This window comes from Platalea leucorodia (assembly GCF_965183815.1).
Source record: "Platalea leucorodia genome assembly, chromosome: 6".
NCBI classification, from domain to species: domain Eukaryota; kingdom Metazoa; phylum Chordata; class Aves; order Pelecaniformes; family Threskiornithidae; genus Platalea; species Platalea leucorodia.
Window position 1 is genome coordinate 69895513 of NC_138828.1, and position 8886 is coordinate 69904398.

Genomic DNA, 8886 nt, shown 5'->3' on the forward strand with positions numbered 1-8886 from the left:
TGCTTTCTTTGATTTTTCCAGAAACCATCTTGCTTAACTGAGATTTGCGGAGACCTCCCACTGACATGCTAGTATGCAGGGAAGTTTGTCTGATGAAAGCATCATTACTGGTGAGCTGCCAGGCAAGCTCCAGCTTGGAAAAAGAGTTTGAAAAATATCCTTTTTCACCCACAAGGAAATTCATGGCCCTCTTTTGTGGTCAACATCTCAAAATCTATGAGCAACTGATGCAGCAAATGAAGAAAGCTGGCAATCCTGGCCACCATTGTGTGCAGACTTTTAAAATGCACGTGCAGTGACTTCAGTTTTCTGCACAATTCAAAAAGTTTCATGTCTTCTACATCCACATTTAAATCACTCAAACCTGTATGTTGCACTAAAGAAATATCTTCCCTGGCCCTACCGCTGCTTTAGACTTTCAGACTAGACTGACAGCTGAGCAGGTCTGCCGTATCCATCCTGCCTTAGAGACAAAACGCCATGCTCCAAGGAAGCTCCCAAAGATGGAGGTGAGTCCCTTGTAGCTGAACTCATGCTTGCCACTGTAAAGAAGACATGAATTCAGGTTAAATGCTGTTGAAATAGCCCTGCAGTTATCACAAAGGTGTACATATGAAAAATTTAGCCTTTGCCCAAAATTTTGGAAAAATCAAAGAGCAGTAATAATATAACAATAAGACCAAGTAATGGTACCTGCTGCTAGACATTTTATTTAATGGTCGTTTATATGAAGAGATGGATCAAATGTGGAATGAAATATTCAATCATGCCTAAGACTTCAGTTAGTCAAAAGCCTACAATTATTCATTATTCATTCATTATGTATCATCTGCTAATGAAGAAAGATGAAGCGCCTCAGGATATATGAGGGACTGTTTGACTGCATGTAATGTACTAACCAAATCTTTGTACTGCTTAGTTACAAGTAGCAGTACAGAGTATTCTGATAAGGAAAGCTGTTGCCATTTTGGCTCAGCAGTGGCAAAACCTGGGACAGGAATAAGATGGGAAATAACGAGCAGCAGCAGAGCTGCAGTAATGGTCATGCTGAGTGGTGTTGCAGAAGGCATGTGTTTAACTCACCAGCAACCCTGCACGGTCATTCTCCACCGCAAGAGTCCTATGATGATAGTGAATACTTCGTTTGCCAGTAATAGAGCAGAAACATGTTAAAATAAATACTGTGGAGATAGGGGAAAAGAGAAATGTGTTGCAGCTTAATTTTCCTTTGGGAGAACAAACTAGAAGAGCGATGTGTGTGGCCTTGCCTAAACTTCATCTCCTTTTCCATCAAGAGGGGTTGTCCGTGATTTCTCTGAGGACTTCAGGCGGTTACCTAGGGTTCCGGACATCTAGTCGTTTAAACAGAGCTGAAGGAAAATGGCACATGCAGAGTATGTTAATAAATTCTGGACATACTGGTGTCATTTCACATGTCGGCTGCAACCAGAGGCAAGTATGGTAGTTTTATTAGAGGAAACACAGAGAGCAGTGACAAGCCTGCAGCAGCTTTAGGAATCTGTGACACCAATGCTAATCCTAGCTGTGCTACTTGCAACTTAGACACATGCCTTTGATGTGTGCTATTGTCCAAGGTCCTATAGGTCACAGACTGAGTTTCTGTTAGTCCTGTGCTATTTCCACAAAAGACTTACTTTCTTACTTACCCAAAACTCATAAAATAACCTCATGGCTTACAAGCAGCATATTGTCCACAGAACCTGCTGATGTTGATCCTGTCTGCAGAAAATTAAAAAGTTAAAGCTGAAGCTGGCAGGTCAAAATCCAACATTAATCACTCTTTCCTTGCTTAGTACTATTGCCAGAAACATGCCAGTGGTATTTGCCGGAAAAGATCCTTTACCTGAGGCTATCGTGAATTTTACAGGCAGGAACACCCCAAGAAACAATGTTTTCTATAGGGAACAGTTTGTTCTGTTTCAGTTGGTAATAAGAGCTGTAGTTTTGTTGAGACCTGTGTTGAGATACTGTATCCATGACAGGGAAAACTATAATTACAATAATAGAAGTTCTTTATATCTTGATTATGCTCTTCTGTCATCATAATTACTAATACATGCATATTACCAATAAATCTGTAACATTTCATTCAAGCACTGAATTTGGATTTAAATTCCCTGCATCTGCCAGTGTGCTGAGCATCACAAAAATGTGGGCGTTTGGGAGGTGTTGCTGGGTGCTAAATGGGAAAGCAGTCAGAGAAGCTGGCTAATCCCACTCTCTTCTGACTGCATTTATGGCTGCAGCATGCCTGGTGAAACCTTCCAGAGAATACACACTTTTTTCCAAGCATTAACCTTTTCTAAGGCTTACGTATTCTTAGGGGTAACCAAAAATCCTGGCAATCACACCAGGAAGAAAAAAAATTCACCACTACCAATGATGCATCATATTTCTTCACTCCTCCTCCAGCTTTTTATTTCTGGGAAATGTTGGATCTCTGGTGACAGAGCTCCTATCCAGCCCCTGGGGGACTTCTTCCTGCACTGATTCCTGTTTTCCCTTCCTCAGGTCTGAAGACGGTCAAGGAGGCCCAGGGAATGGCTGATGTGCCCTTCTCTGGGTAGTCCTCCACTGCCGGCCCTTCTCTTCGAAATGGTGCCCATCACGAATTCTGGTACACCATGGACCGGGCTGCTGTCGCACAGTCACTACATTAAGGGTGCTGCTCCATACCACACACGTGGGAGCTGGACTGTTTCCTGGTTGGACTCAGAACTGGGGATGAAGAGGCACAAAAGGCTGGGTAATGATTAACTGGCTCAGTAATGACTAACTGGAATATCCCCATCAATACTAAGCAGACCTTGGTAATAATAATAATAATGACATTCTTATCTCTGGCTAGGGATGTTTTGCAACAGACTCTGCCATGGGTTTATGGACCACTAGGAGCCTATCAGCTCATGGGACAGGCCAGGCACTTTCTACTTTTGCTGCCATTAATATTTGGTACAACTCACCCACTTCTCAAAATACTACTGGAGGAGATAGATATACAAATAATTTCCTATCCATTTTTAATTTACTGCGTCAAGTTTTATCATGCGAAGACCTGGCCAAAGTAACCTTGCCTGAGCTAATTGAACATAATGTCAATGAAAAGAGTGGCAGTTTTAGAAATGCAGAATGGTATATTTCTGCTGTGGGACTGTATAATTTTTGACATTGTAATTAAAAAGCAATTACTTTTGCACTGACACAATTTGTCATGCTGTACACCCCCAGATCAAAATCAGTCATCTCCCAATACATCCTCTCCGTGCCATTTATTTTAAGGCAATAGTGTGAGACTGTGAACACAAGAAATCCAAACCAAAAGCATGTGGAATATTAAGTGATTTTTCTCCTCTTCTTTGAAATGTCAATCATCTCTTTTTGGCTTCAGTGTTCAGTTATATCCCACATCCCACATGCTTGTGCTTTCCATCTTGTTTACTTTGGGTGTCTCCATTTTCCTGGGGGATTGAGTAGAAATCAGGCATAAACAGGAAAAATGAGTAGAATTATGATCAGATGGAACATGTGTGGCACTTGAGCAGGGTTGGGGCATTAAAGAGGACTATAGAGCATCAGCAGGTCTACAACTGTTTCCTTGACTTTCTGTGCTTCAATTAAGTATTTAGATTAGGAAGGATCTCAGACATTGGTAAAGAGCTCTTTAACTTGCCAGGATTGTTGTTTTTCTCTTGATAAATTGAGATAGTGATATGTTGATGCTGGTGAGGGTTTTTTGGTTTTCAGGAAAGCTAACAAGTAAAGCTTGATGCACATAATTTGTATTTGTAGGTATATTGCTACATATAAATTCTTTTTCTCCAGAAGGCTGGAGTGACAAAATGTCTGTATTAGAAAAGAAAAATCAACTTGTTATAGTTCTGTTAAGATAGAATGTTTGGGCTAATAATTAAAGGGAAAGGTTATTTTGTAATCAATTAACCATTGTAGAATTATAAGAAAGTATTCTGGTGTAAGTTTGAAAAAAAATCTTGCCTACTGTAATGTGTTAATTGATGCCATGATGTTATGTTAGGAAAAATAATGTCTGAAAATGAAAGACATACTTGAAAGAGAGGTTCCCTGAAACTTTCCTGCAGCTGAGTGTTTTGGCCACAATGTCCACCCACTTCTGCTTGTTAGAGTAACAGCTGGGTTGGTTTTCAGTAGTACAGAATCTGCCTCTCGACTTTGCTCCAACAAACCTGTGAGTAATTTCTGTAATAATTGTACTATGACTCATTAGCGATAAACACAATAAAAGCAGGGACTGAATTTCAGTCTAGCTATGTTAATCTAATCCAACAGTCAACATGCTGCAGGGAATATAAAATGTCTCTTTGCACTACAAGAATAATAAAAAATGGGAGAGGACAAAGTAAAAAGTCACAGATTCTAGCAAATGTATCATCCTGAGATGTTTATAAAGCTTTATCTCTTTAATTCACCAAAATAAGAGAGTGAGAACTGTCTGGATTAAGGATTCCTTTCAGGAGAAGAAGCTACCGTTCTCCACAAGACAAAAGATCTTTAGCACCGGATACAAGAAGAAGAAGTTGCTATAACCTCAATATAGGCAAAGTATAAATTAATTTCCAATAATGGTGCTGAGTAATTATTGGAACAACTTACTATGGGAAGCATGGATGCTTCATTGCCTCATGTTATCAGAGAGTATGAGGCTAGTGCCTCTCTGCAAAGGTTGCATTAGCCTACAGCACAATTTGAGGACAGAGCAGAGGCATGACATAGGATGAAACGAAAAAGCTGTAGTATTCATAAGACCAGCTTAGATATTATGATAAGGCTCATAATCTTAAAATTTTAAAATATCAACTTATTGTTCCTCCCATTCAAATGGAAATCTCAAACTTGGAGATTAAATTGTTTGCCCAGTGTCACACAGCAAGTCCCTAGTAACCCTAGAAATTAATCCCTATCTACATAGAACATTCAATACAGATACAGCTCAAAGAAAAATGATGATTAATGAAAAAAAGGATTCAATCAGCCTAGGACTTCCTTAAACTTATCAAGCCATATGTTATTCTTTTACTTCTTCACGTGAAGCAGCCCCATATATCACATATCACGTATCAGAAGTGTCTGATACTACTCATGAAAGTTATGAGCCTCTGATAAAAAACTGCGGAAACTGTCACCGTCTTCCCACGTCCTGTTTTTAGTATAAGGAATGAGCTATTATCCATATTACTATTTTGTTTATTTCTGTAATTTATGTCTGTCTAGACCACTTCTTAGTCTTTTCTTAATGTTTTTCTGCTGTAAACCAAACACATAGCCACATACTGATGTTATTGAAAGTCTGACTTCAGAGGAAGCAAAGTTGGCTCCTTCTGGTCACCTAATGTTGTATGTAGCATATTATAGCACAAAAATATGGCTCTGCATAGGGCTTCATCATCAAGGAGTTTATTATCTATCCCAGTGCAGCTCCAACTGAGTGTTTAGCGAATTATACATCCCCGCTGTGTCTGACCCACAGAGAGTGTAATTTTGGTAATGATGTTCTCAGACAGGAGACCTTTTGCTCAAGCTCCTAAGGTTCACACCTCAGCTGTGGAAGTCCCCAGTCTAATTGCAAAGCAGTGCTATTGATTTGATTAGCATTTCAAGAAGAGTAAGAATGGAAAAAAGTTTGTCCCAGTCCTGTGCAAACCATTAGTGTAACTCTCCTATATTGACTAATTTCTGGATTTTCAGTTTCAATAAGAGAAAAAACGTTCAACCTACCCTTTAAGCTATTTGCATTTTTTAAGTTATTGCATTTTTCCTCCATTAGGAAATAGGAAAGAAACTGTAAGATTTCTGCCATGGAGGCATCAGGCAATTTCGGCTGTGCTTCTGTAACTAAATTGGCAGAAAAAAATGTAAAGAAGTATGGCATATGCATGAAAGGAAAATCCTAAAGCAGGCTTATGTGGTCTCAGTCTTGAAAATGGAGGCAAGCAACAGAACACAACCTATGACACGGAGGCAGTAGATAAATAACAACATTTTTTTTTTCTAGCACTATACTAGATTTTCTAACTGACTGCATTTGATATGCTTGAAAGACTGCATTATCACACAGTCAGCTCCTGAAACAGTCAGCAAATTTTAGAACTGTGGCTCTACATACTCAGGAAATGAATTGTGAAATTACGATTTCAAATATTTTGCAAAAACCTTTCATCTGCTCTATGTAAGAGGATGCTTAGATGTCTTTTTGTGTTTAGGAATATTTCTCACAGGAAAAGATTTAAAGTCTGGGATTCATTTTATGCAACTTTAGCCACCTGGAAGCTAATTTTATAAGTTTGAGCTAATAATCTAGGCAACTTTCATAGTCAGTGGAGAGAGATAAGAAGCTTCTGCTGGAGCACACATCATCTCTGCTGTCTTACCCCCGAGTGCAGGGCAGGATAATGGCTTTCAGGAGGTGCCTGGTTTGTCCCTTTGACTATAGAGAAAGCCTGTACCATCAGGTGACTAACCTTAAATTATATGAATCCCATCTAAAGTATTTAGTATGGATTTTAACCTTCTCTGCTCTACTCTCCCTCAATGCACACCCAAATCCCAGTAGTGAAATGAATCAGGGTTAAGGTAGCTGTACTGCTGTGAAATGTGCTGGTGTGGAGCCAACACTGCTGCATGTGCCTCTTGGGCTCTTCTGATTTGGGCAAGCAGTGCCACACAAGAAAGGAGGAACAGCGAGCAGGCAGTTGCCCTCTCCCGCTGCACAAAGCAGTGATGAGAATAAATGTATGGTTTGAAACAAAAAACTTCCATTGACTCACATTTTTCCAGCTAGGTATAAGCTTTTTTTCTTTTTCAAGCAGGGGAAAAAATATTATCCCAGACCATTTGCCTGTCCTGGTTCATCAGGAGTTTCATGAAACATTTATGCTGGCAGAACAGAGGGATGATGCTGCTGCAAGATAAAGGAGCAAACTGGAAAGGCTGCATGGGGACTGTTTAAGCTTGCACAGCTCTCTGTGGCTTAGTCAAACGCTGAATCCAGCCCTCCGACTTTGAGGACAGGTAGACGTGCACCCCATGGTCACAGGTATGTGGGCAGTATGGTCGTTATGATCCAACTACATAGCTAGATCTTTTACATATCTTTTTCTTCTGCAGCTCCTGTTGTACTTTCTGTGGTTTTGCTTCTGTCATTCAGCCATACTATTTGGTTTCCATCTTTTCTCCAGCCTTCATGTTTTACATGCAAAATGTTTTCTTTGGATTAGCTCCTTTCAAACTGTTTAATAGGAAGGATCAGCCTCTTAGCACGCTTAGTTGTCTTAAGCCTGTAAATGGTATTGTTATTAAGAAAGAGTTTCTAAGATGCAGTCTGTTTGCAGGGTTTCCCACTTGAAGGCTTGCTGATCTCATTTTTCTACTCTTTGCACAGGGCTCTTCTATGTTAATGTCTGCAGGTCACTGTTTTGAGTATCAAGGAGTCTTCCCAGGTACACACATGAAGGGCAGCCCAAATCAAGCAAGGGGAAACTTCTGCCTCTGCCTGATAGACCCTGCAGTGCTCCAGCTATGTCGAGTCCCATCCAAAACCACTCCCTTATTGCCAGTGTCTAGGGGGACCCAGATCCACTGCACTATATGCTGCCAATACATGTATAAGCATAATCAAAACCTCCTCTCCAAAGACTTTTCCCCATAGATTGTGTTACAGGTACTGCACTCAGAACTTTGGACTCCAAAAAAAGCAGTACAATAGCTTAAAAAAAGAGCTTAAAAAAAAAAAAAAAAAAGAATAGGTGCTGAAGGTAAGGTTTATTGCCCTCACATTTAAATCTTTGTTTCCAGTTTTCAAATTTTTCTCTAGACTTATAAGCGTTGTTATTTTAGATGAAGGCCTACAGTCACAGTCATTAATTTCACCCACATCCTTACACATGAGCAACGGAGAGAGCTGGTGGCCCCTGAAGGGTGACCGCAGGGAGACTCAGGAGACTGAAGTGATGTGTGGCGGCAGCTCCCTGGGATCAGCCAAGAGGAAACACAAGGTGTACGGACCTAAGTGGAATTCAGGCCGTTTGCATACCATCCTCTTGAGCCTCCTGACCCTAGGAGAGGCTGACACATTTTAAATCAAACACTGTTATTCATGGTAAACACACAAGGCCAAGCGATGCCTGGCAAGGCAAACAAATCTTTCTGCATTTCATTTGTTTCCTCATCTCAAAAATAAGTTTAATAATTGCAAGTTCTCATCAGGTTAAGCACATCAAAGGCTGTGGAGGCAGAAATACTGTGGTAATAGGGTCACAGAAGCAGCTTTCACAGTGCTGTGTGGTTCTGGGAGTGCATAATGTTGGTATCACCTTATCACACAATAACTCAGATCCCTCTCAGGTTCCCGAGCTGTGCTCTGGCAGTGTTTGCGATGGGCCTGGGGCACAAGCTGGCCCATTCAGCTTGAACAAGTTGTGCCAGAGGTTAGCTTCATCAGATTGAAAGCATATTTTCAAAACCCAACGTGTTTCAAACTATATGAAGAAACATTTCTTTCATGTAGTGGAAAAAGCTCATAGATTATTTTTCCTCTTAGTTTTCTGTGAATTTAGGACACTTTGTATTGGTTTGGGAGGTTTTTTGGTTTATAAATTTTCAGCAGAGCAATAAGGTTTGGAATTATCACTGTCTGGTAGGGCATGTCTGCATGGCATGTCAAATGTGTGATCATGGAAGACAAAAATGCTTCTCCTTGCTTGTTGGAAATTAGCTCACTCATCTTCTGCTATACATGTAACCCAAGCAGCACAGACCTGAGCGTGTGTTCGTGGGCCAGATGTACATCTATAGTGCATCTGTACTAGTAAATAAAGTGGGCCAACATTAATG